Source organism: Humulus lupulus, chromosome 8 (genome assembly GCF_963169125.1).
Source record: "Humulus lupulus chromosome 8, drHumLupu1.1, whole genome shotgun sequence".
NCBI lineage: Eukaryota > Viridiplantae > Streptophyta > Magnoliopsida > Rosales > Cannabaceae > Humulus > Humulus lupulus.
In genome coordinates, this window is record NC_084800.1 from 72,429,888 (window position 1) to 72,452,082 (window position 22,195).

The following is a 22,195-nucleotide window of genomic DNA, read 5'->3' on the forward strand; positions in this document are numbered from 1 at the left end:
AGAAATTTTGTGCCCCAATACAATGCCTTCACTAACCATAAAGTGGCACTTTTCCCAATTAAGCACCAAATGCGACTCCTCACACCTTCTCAACAACATCTCCAAATTCGTCAAACATCTGTCAAAAGAGGACCCATATACCGAAAAATCATCCATAAAAATTTCAATGCCTTTTTCAACCATGTCAGAGAATATTGCCATCATGCACCGTTGAAACGTGGCTGGTGCATTACATAACCCGAATGGCATCCTCTGAAAAGCAAAAGTCCCATAAGGACACGTAAAAGTTGTCTTTTCTTGATCCTCCGATGCAATTACGATCTGGTGATAGCCCGAGTACCCATCTAAAAAGCAATAGTAATTATGCCCCGCCAATCTGTCCAACATTTGATCAATGAAAGGCAAAGGAAAATGATCTTTCCTCGTTGCCCTATTCAACTTCCGATAATCAATACATATCCTCCACCCCGTCACTGTCCTTGTTGGAATCAATTCATTGCTTTCATTCTTTATCACCGTCATACCCCCTTTTTTCGGTACCACTTGCACTGGACTTACCCAAGCACTATCAGAAATTGGGTAAATCACCCCAGCATCCAACCACTTCAAAATCTCTTTCCTCACCACTTCTTTCATTGTTGGATTAAGCCTTCTCTGAGCGTCAATAGTCGGTTTCGCCTCATCTTCCATCAGAATTCTATGCATGACTGTCGATGGACTAATTCCTCTTATATCAGCCAAAGTCCACCCTAGAGCAGTTTTATGAGCCCGTAACACCCTCAACAATTTCTCCTCCTCTACCTCCGAAAGAAATGATGAGACTATAACTGGAAGAGTCTCTTTCTCCCCAAGATAAGCATAACGAAGGTGGTCTGGTAAAACCTTTAACTCTAAAACAGGTGGCTTCTGAGTCGATGGCAATGGTCTGTCTGGTCCTGCACCCAACTCTTCAAATTTCTTATGTTTCCACGGCTCAGCTGATTTTATCCAATTTAAATAACTCATCACCTCTTCATTCTCCTCACCATCTACATCATCAACTGTGAGACTCAACTCAAGAGGATCCTCCCTTAATGTTTTTCTTTCTACTACTTCTTCGACCACATCTACAGAGAAACAACTATCACTTGTTTTAGGATAAGTTATAGCCTTAAACACATTAAATATGACTTCCTCCCCTTGAACTCTCAGCTTCAACTCTCCCTTTTTCACATCAATCAATGCTTGCCCAGTTGCTAAAAATGGTCTCCCCAAAATAATTGGAACATTCTCATCCTCCTCCATATCAAGGACTATAAAATCAGCCGGAAAAATAAACTTATCCACCTTTACCAACACATCTTCTATAATACCACGAGGATGCTTCACAGATCTATCAGCCAGCTATAATGTTATTGTAGTTGGCCTAGCTTCCCCCAAACCAAGCCTCCAAAATACAGACAAAGGCATTAAATTAATACTCGCCCCCAAATCACATAGGGCATGCTTACATTTGAACTCCCCAATAGTGCATGGAATGGTAAAACTCCCAGGATCTCTCAACTTTTGAGGAAGCTTCCTTTGCAAAATTGCGCTACATTCTTCTGTTAATGCCACTGTTTCGTAATCACCCATTTTTCTCTTATTTGAGAGAATCTCCTTCATAAACTTTACATAGCTAGGCATTTGTTCCAATGCTTCCGCAAATGGTATATTTATGTATAGCTTCTTGAACACCTCTAAAAACTTTGCAAACTGCTTATCCAAATTATGCTTGCGAAGTCTTTGTGGATATGGAACTCTAACATGATGCTCAATAGTTACAAGTGGGGTCTCCTCTTCTTCCTTAAGGTCTTTAGTAACCTTTTTATCATCCAACTTCTTCTCTCCTTCAACTGACTGACTCTTCTTTGGCCCTTCATATTTCGCTCCACTCCTCAAAGTAATAGCTTGGCACTGTTCTTTAGGATTTACTTCTGTAGTGCTAGGCAAATTTCATTGAGCTCTATTAGTCATTAAAGTAGCCAATTTCCCTATTTGAGTCTCCAAACTTCTTATGGATGCCTTAGTTTCAGTCATGAATTGGTTAAGCACATCAGGTTGGGGTTCAGCTGGTTTCATTGGCATTTGTGGAGGTGGTCTATTTTGTGGTTGATAATAGCCCGGTGGAGGATTTTGGTGTGCATATTGTTGTGGATAGGGTGGCCTATTTTGGGTAGGTACATAAGGTGGCTGAGGTTGAGGATAAGGTTGGAGGGTGTTTTGGTTATTAGACCAGGAAAAATTGGGATGGTTCTTTCAAGCTGAATTGTAAGTCAAGGAATTGGGATTGTTAGGCTGTCTTTGGTAATTTCCTATGGCTTGGACTTCTTCCATGGGCATATTATTCATGTCTGTAGCAGGGCATTGGTTTGGTTGATGGGACGTACCACACACTTCACATGAGTTTTGAACTTGCATAGCTTGAGAGGGGAGTGTGGTCTTTTGCAATTGCTTTGTCAAGGCTGCTACTTGAGCGGTAAGCATGGTTATGGCATCCACTTCCATCATTCCAGCCACCTTCGTTGGCTGCCCCCTTTCATTTGGCCACTGATAATTGTTCATTGCCATCTCCTCTAATAGCTCATATGCCTCATTAGCACTTTTGCTCATAAAGGCACCTCCCGCTGCAGCATCTATAATTGTTCTTGTCGTCCCATTCAACCCATTATAGAAATTATGCACCAACATCCACTTTTCTATTCCATGGTGCGGACACTTCCTTAGCAGCTCCTTAAAGCGCTCCCAAGAATCATACAGTCACTCTCCATCCAACTGATAAAAATTATTAATCTCACCCCTTAACTTTGCAGCCTTCGCTGGAGGAAAAAACTTGGCAAGAAATTTCTGAGCTAACTCCTCCCATGTAGTGATCGAATTCGCTTGTAAGGAAATCAGCCAACTTTTCGCCCTATCCCTCAATGAAAATGGGAATAGCCTCAGTCTTATAGCATCATCGCTCACCCCATTCATCCTGAACGTAGCACATAACTCCAGGAAATTAGCTATGTGTAAATTAGGGTCCTCCGTCGGCATACCTCCAAACTGAACAGTTGTTTGAACCATATGAAGGATGGCTGGCTTAATCTCAAAGTTGTTGGCAGTAATGGTTGGAGGTCTAATGCATGAATGCACTCCTGTAACAGTAGGAAGTACATAATCTCTCAGTGTTCGTGCTCCTTGCTCCCTTGGAACCTCAGCAGCCCCTTGACCATTATTAGCACCATTTCCCAGATTATCAGCCATGGTGAATTCCAATTTCCTTTTTATCTTCCGGTTTTTCCTGCACGTTCTTTCAATTTCCCAGTCTATTGGTATAACCTGTTTTTGTCTATTGCTTCGCATATACCAACTAGTCCTGAAACACAAGAGAACCTTGATCCGGATTAAATGTAAAAAACAATCAATTTAGAACAAAAATTAACTTATTGATATTAATAAAAACAGTCCCCGGCAACAGCGCCAAAAACTTGATCACCAAAATGTAACACGCAAGTATACGCGGTCTAATCAAGTAATATACGATAAGTCAAGTGTCGATCCCACGAAGACTGATATTAATCACCAACAATTAATCTCTAATTCTAATTGATTTGATTAATAATTTCAGATTGACAATTAAAATAATTATTACTAAAAATTAGGAAACTACTAACACTTAAATAAATGCAGTAATAAGAGTTGATTTAATTTAATAGATGCAAAAGTTAGGGCTTTAGTTTCATCAACTTTCCACTTATGATTTCTAATAAATTCTCAAGATTTCTTAATTCTATTGTGGTAGCAGATTACAATTATATATTATAGTCGTGTTAGGATCTATAATTCTCTACAATATATTATTTCCTACATCTCTGTGGTAAATCAATATATTGCAGGCTTTAAGCACATAATCCCTAAACTACACAATTCATAAAAGTACTTTCGGCCAATATGAAATTGTGATTATTTATCTATAGCATAATTACCCTTTTCTTTTCAGAGTTTAGGTTAAAATCATATGAACATGTAAATGATGATCAAACATTCACAAGCATTAAGCATATGATAAATAATCCACAGCAGAAGAAAGAAATTCAGGAAAATTTCATTAAGAAATCAAAGTTTCAAGAAGAATCCACTAAAACCCTAATAACAAGATTAGTTTAAAGCAGACATAATGACATCAATCAAATTAAATATAAACATAAACATCAGTAGAGACATTACAAAAGAGAATAAGAATTCAAACTTTTGGTCCTCAATGTTTTTCTTCTGCCTCCAATGACTTATCTCTCTCTAATTCTGCATAATCCCCCCAATAATTAACTCTAAAAACGTATTTAAACCAAAACCCTTAAAAAAAAAAAACAAATTCGACAATCTGAAAAAAAAGTCACCCTCAGCCATACGCGCCGCGGCCCTTGCATTCGGGCGCCGCGGCGCGCATCTATGCCCAGCGTGCCGCTCTCTGACTTCAGCAAGCGCCGCGGCCCTTCAAAAATCCCAGAAATTGCCTTTCTCTGTTTCGCCCTTGCGCCGCAGCTTTCCATTCAAGCGCCGCTGCCCCTCTAATTCTTCTAAAATCTGGATTCCAAACTCCAAATCTACCAATTATCTCCACAAATGAGTCTTCAATTTTCTTCTTGTCCTATTTTTAGCACAAATTTCCCAATTTCAGCTACTTTTTCTGTCATTTTCCAAGCTTCACGATTTCTTCTCCTATGTCCTGAAAACATACCAAAACAAGCATAATACCGCAACACACTCCACCAAAAATGACTCAAACTTATCCTAAACAAATGTTAAAACTATGCTAAAAACAGACTCATCACTAACCTTATTCTTATTTTGGTTAGGAAATCTAAGATCTCGCACATAAGTTTGGTAAGTATTTTTCTCAATGGTTTAGTCCTTCCATTCCTCTCATTTCTCTTTTTCTTCAATAGACTCACCCTTTCATAATGATTATTAGGAGTGTTCCAAGGTCCCAACGCTGTCCCCATATCCCGGTTATTTGGTAAGGAAAATAGGATAGAAATTCATATGTTATATGTTTTATATGTTATCTTATGTTATGATAAGTGTTATGATATGTATGTTTGTAGGCTTGGGCATATGACCCATATGACTAACAAGACCCCAAATAGATTATGGGCATATGACCTGCTTAGCTAGTAGGACCCCACTAATCTCATGGGCATATGACTTGTTTAGTGTATGGGACCCCAAGTAATAATGACCATTATAGTATGTGTATGATATAAGTGTTATGTTATGTTTTTATGTTTCGTATGAAATTTATGTATATGAACTATGTGTTATATTTTCCTTGCTGGGCATTAGTCTCATTCCTTTTTGTTTATATGTGCAGGAAAATAGCTATAGTGGCGGTAAGATTCGTGGATGCTTGGGGAATGTGTATCGGTGATGAATGGATTCAAGGAGTCGAGAGTTCGATTTTCGAGGATGTAGTCTTGTTTTTATGGTTTTACATGTATTTTCCGCACTTGCTATGTAACTCCTTTTTATTTTGAATTATGTTTTGTTTTTAAAACAATGGGATCCCATATCCTACTTGACAATTTATGTAAGTAACTCTTATTTTTACAAGTTTTCTAATAAAGTTATGGTATTTTCACAATGTAAGTTTTATTAAGGATTAGTATGTATAGTTTCGTTAATGGTCTAAAAGTCTAGAGTAGTTGGGTCATTACATATATACTAAGCAACAAATCTGAACTTTGTTGACGACTCTCAAGTTTAGTCGTATACTTCTTTAGGTGCTGATTTTGTCGCATAATGGAGTCCACTTTAGGTGGCAATTGCCCAGACATTTGAGAAGATGATGAAGATCCTGCCCTCTTCCCGCCAATTGCCTTTAGCCTAGGCAACACCGAAAACCCTTTCTTATAGCATGAGCGGGGCCCAAGGACATCAGTGATAGTGACCATATCAGGCAGGAACTGATCGTCAATATTATCGCTGACATAAGAAGTAGTAGTTGATGCAATGATCGAACTCTGCGTTGCTCGACGCTTGGTCATCTAAGTCTGCACAATAAAAAACACATATGCTAGATTCCAATATAACATTAAAAGAAAACCTAACTTAGAAAGAAAATAACTAAACAATATGAACATTTCTAAAGCAAAGTTATTGATTATATAGTTTCAAAGTATAACTTTATTATCTATATGCCAATATCCCATCATTAATGCTTCAGACAAGTGATTAGAAAAAAATGTAAGTAATTTTGTTCCCGTATTCAGGAGCAAGTAGACTAAGTTAATTTGGTCAGCAAAATCCATATCTAAATCAAAAGTATGCAGATATTGATGACATATATGGTAAGAGTGGTTAATTCCATTAATGGGGGAATTTACGTCTCTAAACATATATATCAACAATATATGCATTTTTTTTATTTATTGAGATATGGATTTTCATGACCAAATTAACTAAGCCCACAGGCTCCCTAATATGGGGACAACATTAGTTATGTTCTTTTTCTATCTTGGTCCACAATCATTACATAAATATATTGGGACATAGATCATTACTTGGTTCAGCCATGCTACACTAAAATATTCATTAATCATTTAATTCATATTATGTATGTCTATTGCTTTTTTTTTATTAAACTAATATTTTATTACTTATGATATTTCCCAACCTACCATATTTCGACCTAGTAGATCCCTTGGAGATAGTAAGCAACCATGTACTTCTCCCCATTTTTTCAAGATGTTTCTTCAAACATCTTGAAAAAATGAGGAGCAGTACATGAATACATTGACTATTCCTAAGGCATCCACTAGGTGTATGCCTATGTCTATGTATATCCGATACTATGATTAATAAATGATAATAAATAGAGTTTGAATTAAATTAAATAAAAAGTTACAAATATTTGTTCAAATTACATATATTTTAAAATCATTTAATTATTTGTAAGTTCTATTTTTTAATTATAATTAAAGGTTTACTAATTTATTTATTAATTAATTATGTAACGCCCTAATTTCTCATAGATTACCGAGAATACAGCATTGGGTCATAATCGTAAATATTGCTCTTTTATTTAATAAAAACCTTAAAAATAAATACATGGATCCATGGTTTTATAAAAATAAAATACTTGTCTTTAACATAAAAATGAGCAACATTTAAATAAAACAAACTTTAAAAATAATAATAATTTGGCCCGCTTGATCTTGCTCGACTATATGGTCCCCAACGAATACATCACGAAGCTCTTAGGTCCCACTCGCCACCGGCCTTTCTATCCTTAATTTCCTGAAATAACAACATCATAAGGAGTGAGCTTCTAAGCCGAGTAAGGAAAATACAAACAAGGGTTAGTCATATAATCAAACATAACATATATTCACCAAAGTCATACAAACACAAACATCTAGAACATATCAAATCTTAAGACATAATTCTAAATCATAATCTATAAATTATAGGTCATACTCTAAGTCATAAGTAATAGGTCATAGATCATACATTATAGGTCATAACTCATAATCATAACTACAAGTCATATATAATAATCATAGCTAAAAATAACAAATCAGATATAATAAAAAGATAAGTGCTTATACAGAGGTGGCAATTAAGCCCCGGACAAAAGTCCGTCATACACCGGACATAGGTCCGTCATAGAGTTTTGGCAACCGAGCCTACCGGACATAGTCCGTCATACATCATTGGACACCTTAGGTCCAGACACACTTACCCCTTTATTGTACTTGAAATGTTAGGTCATACAAAAATAAACTATATCATACACTGGATCATAATACTAAACTATCTAATTTTCCTTACCTTAAAGATTATCAAACAACGAGCATGAGAGATTGCAAAACGAAGAACCCCAAGAATACGATCGAAACAACAAAGACCACCTTCTTAGCCGCTAATTATTTGAACCTTAATATCATCAAAAACCCCATCAATGATTTTCTAAAAAAATTATTTAAATCACTAAAAATAAATAACTCAACCATACCTTGAATACTCTACCAGCCAAAATCTCAAGCACCCAAAAGCCACTTATTTTCTCTTAATTTCACTATCTATTGACTACTCTTATTTATAGGCTTTAAAAAAAAATATCACATTTCCATTTTAAATTTTCAATATTCAAAACTATTCAAATTTGAAAGTCTTAAAATATCTATTTCCCACGTAACTATCTTTGACCCTAACTAATACTAGCCTATCCGAAATTTCTCTCATCCTTTACTAAGTTATTATATATATTTTTTATATAAAATCATTCCTTAACAAATTCTACTCACCGAACTCTCTCTCTATAATAACAACAAATATCTTTTTTTTTTTAATCTATCAATATACTAACCTCAAACAAAAGCCTTCACATACGTAAATTTTTAACTACTTATATCTAAATTACTTATTATCATTATTATTTTAGTTTCCACATTTGACTAAGTCAAATCCTTAAATATCTTAATAACCATATCATACTATCATCTATTCAAAATAAAGTACTCTTTTTCAACTTCAAAATGTATATAAATGTGAAACTAACGTGACTAGCAACTAACAACTAACAACTAAATAAACCTTAAAATCTATTCTCCATAATTTATTCAGCCATTTTTTTTTAAACTATACATAACTTGATACCAATTTATCTAACAAGCTAGAATTCTATGCAATCATCTCACTTTTCTAAAATTAAATTAAAAAATACCACAACTAAAAGTATTATTTTAAATTAACACTATTAATGAACATGTCATAACTAAATAGCAAACAATTAAATAAACGAGCTACTTGGATATTACAAATTACAATATATTTTTTAAAATAATTTAATTATTTATTAGTATTATTTTTAAATTATAATTAAATTTTTACTAATTTATTTAGTTATTTATAATTATTTTGTATTTTAAATAATTTATTTAATAATTACATTAATTATCATTTTTATTATTTTTAATTCTAATTAAACTTTTAGTTATTTATTTAATTAAATAATAATTATTATTTTCACTTAAATTAATTTAGAAACATTTTTAATTTGTTTAAGTAATTATTTTTTCAACGTTGCTTAAAGATAATAATGAATTATAATTAATGTTAATTTTCATACGTCTATTGAAATTTAAACAGCATAGCAACTATATTTTAAGCTATCCAAAATTTTAAAACCTACAAATTATACTGAGAAATATCCAGAACATTTCCAGAACATGCAAAACATAAAAACATAACACATTCAGAATTCAACACAACAAAATATAAATTTTATTCAATAAACCATTACACAAAACAAAAACAATACCTAGGTTATTCGTTTTTATTTAAATAAATTAAACCATATTGTAAAATACAAATTTCTCATTTACACACAAATCATATATATATATATACATAAACATATATAGACATATTTATCTAAAAAAAACATATACATATTTTTTTAATACACCAAAACAGTGAATATGTTTTTTTTGTAATAACACCAAAACATTTGCACTAATAATTTGATTTAAAAAAACCTATTAATTATCTGATTTTTTTAATATACATAAAAATACACCAAATAAAACATATTAACAAACAAATAAAATCAATATAAATTAAAACCAAAACAAATTTACAATGACTCGGCAGAGGTTGTGGGGGGCGAATTCAGTTGTCCTTGGAGTCGGAGGAGGCTGTGCCTCTACCAAAAATAAAAAAATTAACCAAAAAATAAATAAAAAACGATATAAATAAATTTAAAATAAAAATATTTAAATAAAAAAATACCATTTGGTGGCGGCGGCGTGGTGCTTTCGGCGGTGGTGATGGTGCAGCATGGTGGTGCTCCGGGAGGAGGAGCCGATAATGAGAGAGAAATAGGGAAAGAGGGAAAAAAAGAAAAATAGAAAAAGAGTGAGAGGCAGTGGTGGTGCACGGGGCGTGGTGTTGGGAAGCGGGCAGCTGAGAGTAATAGAGAGAGATCTGTAATTTTTTAGAGGGTTTCAAATGGGGAAGAAGGCTCTGGTGGTTGGGGTTTATTCACATGACTTTTGCCGACGCGTTTCGTTGCGCTGACAAAAGTTAAAATTGCGCCGGCAAAAGTTCCGTCCAAAACCCTAATCCAAAATGGCGCCGTTTAATTAAGTGAGACTTTTGCCTGCGTGTTTCGCGTAAAAGTCTATCTACCAAACTAATTTTTAATATGGACTTTTGCCTGCACTTTTCACCTTACACGCGAGTAAAAGTCCCAACAGTTAAAAAACATTGACTTTTTCCTGCGTGTAAGGTGAAAAGTGCCGGCAAAAGTTCCTAACACGTGCCTTTCAAATTTGGCAATGGCAGAGATTTTCCCCCTTCTACTTTTGTCAACAGAAGTGGGGATCACGCTGACAAAAGTTCTTACACTGACGCAAATATACGTCGACAAAATTCTCTTAGCACCGGCAAAAGTCATCAGATTTTTAATATTTAAAAAAAAAACTAATAATCGGGCATCTGTGACAATAATTGAAACATTTATTATTTCTAAACACGAAATAATAGTTATAATGCTTAACGTGCTAATACTTTCAGAGTGTTAAATCGACCAACAACAATATAAGCACTATCAACGAACTATGTTAATTTTTAGTACTCCTTGACATTTTGAATAATTTAACATTTACTATTTAATCGAATTATTTATAATATCCATAATTATTTATAAATACTAAATATTTCTACATATATACAACAATAATTATAAAACAAGAGTGAATTATAAATACTAAAATTTTGTGAATTTGTACAACATGCAACAATAATTATAAATCACAAGAGTTTAACTACTCACATAATCAATATGATCATTATTAATTCTTATTAATTATTATAAAACAAGAGTGATGTGATCGAATAATCCTTTATTAGTAAAAAAAAAACAATAATTATTTAACGTTCCAACAAATTGTTAATACAGTTTTATATATCACCATTTAAACATATATATATATATATATCATAATTACAATACAGATGAGTAACATTAATTAATAATGTTCACTGAGAGTAAGACTATAGATATTCATAAACTTTTGTGTGTAATCAAACCATTTATAAGACCTATGATAACAAATAATTAAAAAAATGATAATCGTATCGGGCACTTAAACCTAATCAATAATGATCACAACCCTAATAGTTGATAGTTACAAAGTTGATTAGTATTGTTGTTAATCTTAGAACAATCTAACGATATTGTACCATTGATTATATGTTAAATACTTATCAATTTAACAAAAATAATTTATAAAACTTAAATTACTGCCAAAAATAAAAAAAAATTGTTTTTCTAGTATTTCTATACTTTTGTCGGTGCAATGAAACCTTTGTCGGCGCATTATTGCATTTTCCCATCGCGCTTGAATTACTTTTGCCGGCGTAATTTTGTAATGCGTTGGCAAAAGTATCACCGTCAAAAATCAGTTCGGGAAAAAAACACTGTTGCTGACGTAATTACACCTAACGCGTTGGCAAAAACTAAACCTTTAATAGTGCAGAAACTTTTTCGAGCGCATGTTGTAGTTGCGCCGACAACGGTATCCTTTGCTAGCGCGTTAATGAATTGCGTCGCCAAAAACTACATATGCCGGAGCAATTTGGCGCCGGTGAAAATAGGGTCTTTTGTCAGCACGTTTCCGAAAAGCGTCGACAAAAGTACATTTTCTTGTAGTGACCTGATAACTCTACAAAATAGAGTTATTTTACCATATTTTGTATGCTAATTGTAGCTTACTCTTTGAGTTTTTATGTAATTTATCAAGACCACTCCATTCTCTTCGTCTACTTGGATAATTTTCTATGTATTTTTAGAGGAACAATTTGGGGGTTCTCCTCCAAATTTTCATAGTTATGTTTGTAATTTTTGGTTTGTATTTTCTATTCTAGTTATGAGTTTCTAATATTTTTAAGATTTTTAAGGTGATGATGAAACAATATGTAACTAGATAATGTTTATTTTGTATGTTGATTTCCTATTTTGTGCAATAAAATCTATGGATTTCCTTCTTAAAATATATTCTTTCATCTTTAATATCCTGTATTTTTTATTGTTGGAAGATATTTACACTTTGTTCTTCATTTGTGCAAAACCATAATATTCTTTGATTAATGTGTGCCATTAAATTGAGCACATCCAAGCTTAGAACAAAAGTATTATGTTTTGCCTAATAAGTAATGTTCTTTGATATTTGTTGTTGTTTCATTAGATTGATTCACACGAAATACTTTGAAATTATAATTTTAAAAGTGAAGATAAATCCTATATTTACATGATAACTTGAGCTTAAATAAAAAACCTAGTTTGAAGAAGTGATAGTTTGATTAATTTTTACTATCAATAAAACTTAGGAATCAATATACTTATAAATATTATTAAGCTTATATTTTGTCGATTCTATTATCTTAATAATCTTCCTATTACAACTTGTTTACAATTCTATCTTGTTTATTTTTATTCTCTTAAATATCTTTATTTTCAATCTTTTACTTTATTTTTTTGACATTAAATCTTATCAATCTTTGGAGCTAGGTTAAAATTTATTTAATTTTGGTTTAAAATAGTTTCTTTTTTATTTTAGTCAATTCCTTTGGGTACGACCTCGTGTTTACATGAACATTATACTTCATACACTACAAGAAAAATAGGCTCTAGAAACTACACCTCTAGCGAGGACATTAAAAAATTCGTTGCTAGAGGTATTTTCATAGACATGCGGACATATCTCTTTTATTTCACGCGAAACCAAATAAAAAACCCAAAATTTTATTTTCCCTCTGTAAGTCTCTCTCCTCTCAGACCCCATACCCCAAATGGCTCAAACCTCTCTGTAAGTCTCTCCTCTTAGACCCCAAACCCCAAATGAATCCCTTTGTAAGTCTCTCTCCTCTCAGACCTCAAACCCCAAACGACTCAACCCCAAACGTCTTTCACACTAGAACCCAAGCCCCAAACACAGACGGCTCCTCCAAGCTCCATCAGAGACGGCTCCTCTGATCTTCCAAGCTCCTCCAAGCTCCATCAGAGACGACTCCTCCAATCTTGGGCAGCTCCATCGTAGACGGCATCTCCAAGCTCTCCTTCGATCTTCCTCTCGGCATTCTACAATATATATATTTATATATATTTAGTTTATTTTATTATTAATATTCTTAACTTAATTTATATATATTATTTTGTGAGTCAGTGTAGTCTCGGCTATATGCTACTCTTCATTAGAGATTTTGTAATGCCCCAAAATCCCTAATGCGGTTTAAAGATTGGATTAGTAGGCCAGGAAGACCATAATTGATTTATTATGCCATTAAATTATTATATGCATGTTTATGTGAATTATATTATAATATAATGTTAAATGCATGCATGTGGGTCCACATTTCATTATAAGGGCATTTTGGTAATTTGGCCCGTTGAGGGCATATTTGTATATTTTGATGCATGTTTGTGATTTATGGATGAGATCCCATTATTATGTGGATATTTTCGAGCTATTCAGCATGAGACGATCTTAGGATGCAAGTTAGCGGTTTTGTCATAACGGGGTCAATTATTGGGATATTGGATAATGAGAATGATTATCTGATGATACATTGGAAGTTAGTGAGATTAGGAGGAAATTCTGGGAGTTTTGACTATTTTTCCCCCATGGACGTTTTTGGGACCCCGAGCATTAGGATGTACTTGAGATTACTTAAGCTTGAAGTAACTTGTCAGAAGGAAAACTACGTTCAAACACCTTTTCTTTGGCACCCATTATCCTTTTTGATCGTTCGTCGCAATTTCGAAGGAAACTTGGGTTTCAGGAGTCAGAATCAAGAGAGGATCGAGGCATAGCGATCCTAGGAAAGAGTAGAAGCTTCTTGACCGAAGGATTTAGCGAGAAACAACTTAATCAAAGGTAATCTAAGCTTTAAGTTTTGAGTTTTAGAGTTTCTAAGCTCTGATTTGGATTTTGTGTGTTGATGAGTTTTTAATTTGCTTGAGCCTCGGGAATTGATGATTTTGGATCATTGGGATGTTTCGTAACTTTGATTTTTGGATTTGGAGATGTTTGGGTAGGTTTTTGGAAGGATTTAGAAGTGGAAAATCAGGGTTATGGCTGAGTTTCCAGGTGGGGCCGCGGCCCGAGCTTGGTGTAGGTGGGCGGTGGAGCTAAAGGGCCCGGGGGTTGCGGCGCTGGGGAAGGGGGGTTGTAAATTTACACTGTAATGACCGTTTTGAATTGTAAATAACTGGTAAACGTTTTTGTGGGCGCATGAACAATTTATGTCTTAAATAAAATATATCCTTTCCTTTTTGATTGGTTTTTCCACCTTAACCTATTAATCACACATAGATGCATGTTTATAACCAAAGAACTTGGTTAGCGAGTTAAGCACGGTTCAAAGTACACAGTAACTGTCTTGGAGTGACCAGGGCATTACAGATTTTGTCTACAAGAAGACTATCAAGTGTTGAAATTGACAGGTATGTTGTGTGTTTATTTTGTGAGCCAGTGTAGTCTCGGTTATTGGCTGTTAAACAAGTGCAATCTCTGCCTTTGAGTCCTGTTTTGTGTTTAATTTTTGTGTTTGGTTGCTGGTATATACTATAAATCTTGAATTTTGTGCTATTTTTTGTTTTTGGTTGCTGGTATGTGTCATGTTTTGGACTTGTGAGATGACACAATTTTTAATTTCTTCCCTTATTTAGAGCTTAAATTTAGTTATACAGATGAAAACATACTGTCCTAATAATAATAATAGTCTATTTGCTCAAATTTACTGTTTTGCTCAAATTTTGGGTTCTCCCATTTTATGTTTGCTTGTATAGAAAGTAGAGAACTCTTTTATGGTGATGATGATGAACTTATGAAGGTCTTTATACTTCTCTACTTAATGATAGTTTGGTGGTTGATTGCGTAATTTATATGATCATTCATTTTTTTCTTTCAATAATACATGTTTTGGTTGATTTTAGATGTTTAAGTTTTCTGATGGATTTGTTTAGAATTGCTTAAGTTCAATTATATTTAGCAATGCAACTTTTCTTTAAGTTACTACCATCTTGAAGGATCTCAGTTGTTTTATAACATTTCTTTTGGCTTTATGTTTAGAATTGCTTAGACTCAATTTGATTTCTTTAAGTTTACTACCATCTCTAAAATTGCTTTTGGCTTAATAAGTAACTTCGTTAAACTTGCTTGTATAATTTTAAGGTGATTGTGAGAAAGCAGAGAGAAGTGATATTCCAAATATTGATAAGAAAAAGTAAGGTCTTCCTTTCCCTACTATATATGGTTTTAAAATCCCATGCTCTTTTCTCTGGTTTTTCATCAGCCACAACAATGTTCTAGTTTATTTAGGTATTGCATGGTTCATTTGAGTACTATAGAATACTTTTACTACCACTCTCACTTTGTTCGTGCATCAAAGGAAAAAAAAAAAGAAAAGAAAAAAGTTGTCTGACTCTAATGGCTTTACAATTTTATCCCACATGTCCAAGATTATTAAGTTTTGCTTACTGGTATAACATTATTCTATTACTCATTTATCTAAGCTGATGTAGTTATTTAGCTGTTTTTTTTTTCTTTCTCTTTTATAAAGTTGAGTGTTTGAATGTTTGTTGGTAAAATCTTTGGTGCTTGAAGTTTTCAACTCTACAAAACAAGGATTTTTTGTTATATTGTATGTTTTTTTGTGTATTTTCATGCATGTTGGTGAATTATGAATAATACCACATTATATGTGGATTTGTTCGAGCCATTCAGCATGAGACGATCTTTGAATGTAAGTTATCGGTCTGGTCATAACGGGGTTCATTTCGGGGTGAGTCTCAGGGTAATTTGAGGATTAGAACATTACCAGGAATTAAAGGGTAATGGGATATGATTTATTAGTATTTGAGGATATTGAGAATAATGGGAATTGGAGGGTGTTAATTATGATTAACGAAATAGGCGGGGAATGACGATTTTGCCCTTGGTGGCTGTTTAGGGTTTTAATTAGGCTTAGGGGAAATATGGTCTTTTCACCCTAAGGTTATATTTAGCCATTAGAAGGCTGTAGAATTTTTAAAATAGAGCATCATTTTCTCTTTCAATCAATCATCATTTTCTCTTCCTTTTTCTTTTGAATTGTTAAGCTCTTTTGAGGAACTAAGCAGGGAACCAAGCTTTGATGATCTAGGGTTATGTTCTACCATTGAAGAGGGTGTGATTATGAGATTGAGGTGAGTTTCTAGCCATTAAAACTATGGTTCTTGCTCTGTTTTTCTTATTGAGTTTCAGCTGGATTTTTGAGTTGGATAATGGGAATTGATGGGAGTTTTTGGCTAGAGTTACTTGGGTTATGATGCCTAGGGCTTGTGTATATGGTTTTTGGGTTCATTTGGGAGTTTAATTGAGGTTTGGAAGCTGGTTTTTTAGGTTGGAAATGGAGGAGTCGAAGGAGGGAAAAACCAGGGTTGAAAACCCTGGTTGTAGCGCTACAACGCCCATCCATGGGCGTTGCAGCGCTAGCCAGGGGGTGTTTCACTCTACCAAGGGTGCTGGGGCGCTATGGGGGGTAGCGCTACAGCGCTACCGCGCTACCCTGCTTTTCCAGACTCCTGTTTTGGGCACTTTTGATGGTTTTTGGCTCGGGGTTTCAATTCCTAAGGCTCGGGATCGAATCTACTCACCATTTTGGTACAATTTGGGGTCCCGGGAGTGAGCTTTAGGTCAGGACCCTTTCATTGTTGATTTCATTAATTGGAGGTTATATTTGGTTATGACTAGGTAACCGCTAAGGGATTAAAGGATCGATCGTTCTCAAAGGTCGTTCAATTGTTCTTTCTCGCTCGAACTAGAGGTAAGAAAACTGCACCCAGTATGTGATGCATGTGATGCGAGAAATATGTGATTAGAGCATGACATGAATGTTTGATGGACCCAAAACGGGTATGTTTTAAATATTTATAACTCGCAAGCGCACGAATCGTATATGGAATATAGTGTTCGTGTAAGCACGAGATCGAACCCAAATGAGTTGTCTAAAATTGAAAAGAAAACTATTTTAAATCAAAATTAATAAATTCTAACTTAGCTCCAAAGATTGAAGAGATTTTTGAATAATTAACATAAAATAAAAGACAATAATATAGAAATTAAAGACAATATATATTACTAAATTAATAATTGTTAACAAGATAGTAAAATAAAGATTATTAAGATAATATAATCCACAAAATATAAGCTCAATAATATTTAAAAGTACATTGATTCCCAAGTTTTAGTGATAGTTAAAATAAATCAAACTATCATTGTAATTTTAAGCACCAATTATTTCTAAAAAGATATGATTTTTCTTCACTTTTCAAAATTATAATTTCAAAGCATTTAGTGTAAATAAATCTAATGAAATAACAAATAAATCAATGAACATTATTTATAAGGCAAAACATAATATTTTTATTCTAAGCATGGATGTGTACAATTTAATGACACATCTTACACAAAGAATATTATGTTTTTGCACTAATGAAGATCTAAGTGTAAATATGAGCTAACAATCCAAAATACATGATATTTAAGATGAAAGAAGATATTTGAAGAAGAAAATTCCATAAACTTTGTTGCACAAAATGGGAAATCAATATACAAAATAAACACTATTTAGTTACATATTGTTTCATCATCACCTTAATAATCTTAAAAAGATTAGAAACTCATAACTAGAATAGCAAATACAAACTAAAAAATTACAACATAAATAGGAAAATTTGGAGGACGAACCCCCAAATTTTTCCTCTAAAAATACATAGAAAATAACCAAAAAGAAGAAGAAGATGAAGAGAATAGAGAGGCTTTGAAATGTGTAGAATTTTTGGTATGGTAACCTCCTCCAAAATTGACACCCCAAATGGTCTTCAAAAATCCATATTTATAGCCAAAATGAGGTATTAAAATAATCAATTTAAATTAATTAAATTGATTAAATTAATTTAATTAATTATAATATGGCAAATATGGGTAAATTATAGGGTGTAATAATAATGTTTTGGAGTAAAATGTGTAGAAAGTGGGGTAAAAATGTGGCATTTTTAGACATAGGGGACAATAGTACAAAAGCATTTTGTTGGGCTCAATTTGTGGGGAAATGGCAGCATGTTGGCTGCTGGTGGCTGTTTTGGCAAAGCCCAGGCGTGGCTGCAACTGGGTGCTGGCTGGAGGAAATGGGCCAGGCTGTTGGGCCTGGGGAGCTGGCAGAAGCTATACGTGTGGGTCTTGGCTTCATGCGGCTGGGTGATGAAGGCTGGTTCCAGGTGTGGCTTCATTGGTGCATGGCTGTGAGGTGCTGGGGACAGCTGGCGAAGGAGAAGAACAGGGAGGCTCGGGCTTGCTTCGTGGGCCTGGGCCAGGCGGAATGGCTAGGAGATGGGCCCAGGAGCTGCTTAACTTATGGCATTTTTTAAAAAATATCATATTTCCTTTCTTTGTTAGCTTTCCATCATTGTCTTTCAAACACAAAAATACACCAAATTCCCTAACAAAATAAACATAAAATAAATTATAATAAATTCTTTTCAACTATAAACTAAATCAAGTTAATTCTTTGAAGTTATTAATTATAACTTAATTTATATTTCACATTTAAGTTCAATAATACAACATTTTTTTACCACTAAACACAACAATAATTCAAATAATTAAACTACAATATATTACAACAAAATAACTATAAAAACACACAAAAATATATAAAATCAAAATAAGACTAATAAATTCAAAATTACTTAAAAACTTAATAAATCAATTAAAAACTCAAGAATTAAGCAACAATTAGCACATAAAAAGTGGTAAAATAACTCTATTTTGTAGAGTTATCACACCCCCAAACTTAATATTTTGCTAGTCCTCGAGCAAAAAAAAATTAAAAACACACTTTTTTTTTCATTGGTGATGTCAAATGTTTAACTCAAAAATTACATAATGGAAATAGTTCAAAGAAAATCACAAATAAAAGTGAAGCTTGTGTAATTAATTTGAAAAGTTAAAATTGTTTTCACAATAGATACTTAACATACAAACACAAAAACATTAAATCATCATGTGACCATTTAGACAAGCTTATGCAAACAAAAATAAATTAAACCTCAAGAGATAATCAAGCAAATTCTAGGATTTTTCAATTTTTTTTTTTTTAGAGATTTAAAGAATTTAATGTTTAAATAAACTATATCCAAATATCACAAATTCGAATAGAATAGAAAAGTGACAAATTATGAAAAATATATATTTAAACAAAACTAACTTTAAAAATTAAAAGTAAAGCTTAATAATTATTTATATTTTTCTAAGAACTAAGAAAAATTTCAATCATAATTCTTATGAAAATCACCAATATATTTTTTTTTCAAACAAAACAAGGAAAATATATATATGAAAATCACATAAAAAACAAAAAGAAAAACAAATAATATGGAAATAGTACTAAGCACTGGTCGTATGGTATTGACTCATAAGTTAAGAACGGTTTTAGCGTGTTTAACGCAAGTCGAAAAGATTAGATCTAATTGACATCAGCATTGAATGACTCATCATGAGCATTAATGCCGGACCAACCTCAAGTTCGATGAAAACTAAAAGCACTTGTCTAGCCTATGGCTAGTCACTTAGAGCCAAGGCTAGAAGGCCCATGTGACTGCATTGTCACATGGCTATGGATGCTGAGCCCACGAGTGACTCACTCATCTGGTATAAGTTAGTGACTTACTCATCAGTCACTCATCTGATTAGGGCTATACGCCCCTGCATGGTTAACAGAACCTCAAATGTTAAATCACTCATCTGATTAGGGCTATACGCCCCATCATGGTTAACAGAACCTCAAGTGTTAAATCACTCATCTGATTAGGGCTATAAGCCCCATCGCGGCTAACAGAACCTCAAAGTGTTAAATCACTCATCTGATTAGGATTGACTTGATAGTCATCCATTCAGGAGGGCAGGATTTCCCATCATTATTTGAACCTATTTGCATGCATGAATAGAGCTATTATTGCTAGGCATGCACATTATGATTTGTAACATGTTATTACTATTCATGAGCATACTGATTTTTCTTACTGAGCCTCGACTCACGAGTGCTATGTGGTGTAGGTAAATACAAAAGAAAGCTTGACCATCCTTGAGTTGGAAAGCTTAGGTGATGATGTGTACATATGCGGCTGCTCGACCGCCACGGAGGGTTGAAAGAGGAACTAGGGTTAAACCCTATTTTGTCCCTTAGGTCGGCTGATTGTAAATATTATTTTGTAATTAACCTTTAAATTATATTTTTGGGATCCCAACGTATACAGTAAACGTTTTAGTAAAACGTTGTATCTTAACCAAAAATTTTAACCATAAATCGTTAATCAGACTTAGTTACACGATTATGGCCAAATGACTCTATTAGCGAGTTTAGCACTGTTCAAAATGCACACCGTAACGATCCCTGGAGTTTAGGGCGTTACATAAACTAAGTGTAGAAAAGGAAATCTTTATTTTTGTGGACAATATTCTCCCACCTATAGGTATATATTTGTTTTTTTCCTTTACATTTTGATGTACAATCTCTTTTTTTTTTTTTTTTCAGTTTGAGATAATATATATATATTTCAGAATGTTGGAAATGAGGATAAATTTCCCAGTTCAAGAACCTTAGATGAATCTCAGTGAACCAAAGATGATTCTAAGAACACAAATCGATAAGACTAATTATCAAACAATTAGAAAACGAAAAATATGAAAGCATAAATCAACACAAGTATATATATTGGTTCAGAACAAGATCAATGTGATCTTGAACCTAATCCAGTTTTAGGAACCACTATCTATTCTTTATTCAATCAGCGAAATGAGTATAAGACTTCAATGGAGCTTCTTGGAACAATCTTGGTTCAAACTCTCTAAACACTCAATCACACAGGTGTTTTCCTCTCAATCCCTAAGAAAGAACTTTCCCAACAGTTGTGCTTCTCAATACAGTTCCCCAAACCCTGCTCTCACAACCTTTCTCAATACTCAATCTTGATTTCCACACTTGAGCTCTCTCTTCTAATCTAATGTTTTTGTTGTTTCATCTGAATTTTCTCTGCTCTAACACGTAGATTCAAGTTGTCCTTTTATAGACCAATGAAAGAAATAACCCTTAAGTTAATGAGGTTGTTATGAAAGTTGTGAACCAAACAACCCATTAACAGAATTAGTTGGGATTTGGAGAAACTACTCCCACAAATTCCACCTAGATTCTTCAAATCACAACCTAAGTGTAGTAATAGAATTCCACTTGTAGAGATAGTGATCCTAGAGTTCCAACATTAGTTACCAAGGTTGAGCAAGTTTAAGCAATGCTTAAACTTGTTCACAGGTAGCACCTTAGTTCCTATATCAGCTGGATTATCCTTAGTACCAATCTTGTCCAATGATATCACATCTTCCTCTATCTTTTCTCTTATCCAAAACAAACGAATGTCAATGTGTTTGCTCTTTTCATGGTATACTGGATTTTTACAGAGGTGAATTGAAGATTGACTATCTGAGTATATCTTAGCTTTACCTTTCATCATCTTCAGCTCTTGTAGCATTCTTTGTAACCATATTGCCTCTTTGAATGCTTCAGTGGTGGCCATGAACTCATCTTTAGTTGTTGATAGTGACACCAGTGACTGTAGTTGGGACTTCCAACATATGCAATATCCATTTGTTGTGAATACATATGAACTAGTTGGCCTCCTTGTATCCTTACTTGATGCATAGTCTGCATCTACAAAACCTTCAAGTGTAACTTTTTGATCCATCTGCTTGTATCTCAGTCCCATCTTAGTAGTTCCCTTTAGATATCTAAGTAGCCACTTAAGAGCATTCCAATGCTCTAATCCGGGGTTGGACATAAACCTGCTAAGAATGCTTAGAGCATGTGCTATGTATGGTCTAATGCTGACCATGGTGTACATTAAACACCCTAGTGCCATAGCATACGAGACTTTTGCCATTTCCTTTGTCTCTTCGATAGTCTTTGAACTTTGATATTTTGAAAGTACAAATTGTCCTCCTAGAGGTACTGGAACACTCTTTGAATCCTGCATGTTGAATCTCTGAAGTACCCTCTGAATATAACTTGCTTGTTTAAGATTCAGAATCCCATCTTT

The 22,195-nt window shown here is 33.7% G+C and overlaps 1 protein-coding gene and 1 non-coding gene across 4 annotated transcripts in view; one reads left to right on the top strand and one right to left on the bottom strand.

Annotated features, from left to right (window-relative positions):
* Positions 1 to 2,719: 2,719 nt before the first annotated feature.
* Positions 2,720 to 2,826, top strand: LOC133799104 (small nucleolar RNA R71). Its single transcript, XR_009876307.1, has one exon. It is a non-coding gene; the product is annotated as a small nucleolar RNA R71 (small nucleolar RNA).
* A 10,080-nt stretch (positions 2,827 to 12,906) lies between these two features.
* The window catches only part of LOC133797783 (uncharacterized), a 39,474-nt gene continuing 30,185 nt past the window's right edge, over positions 12,907 to 22,195 (bottom strand). For 2 of the 3 annotated variants that reach the window (XR_009875696.1, XR_009875695.1), the window contains one exon: positions 17,640 to 18,546. The gene's annotated coding sequence lies outside the window, so the exon portion shown is untranslated. Of the gene's footprint in view, positions 13,145 to 17,639; positions 18,547 to 22,195 lie in introns of those variants that run through there. The other variant, XR_009875700.1, reaches the window with a different exon arrangement.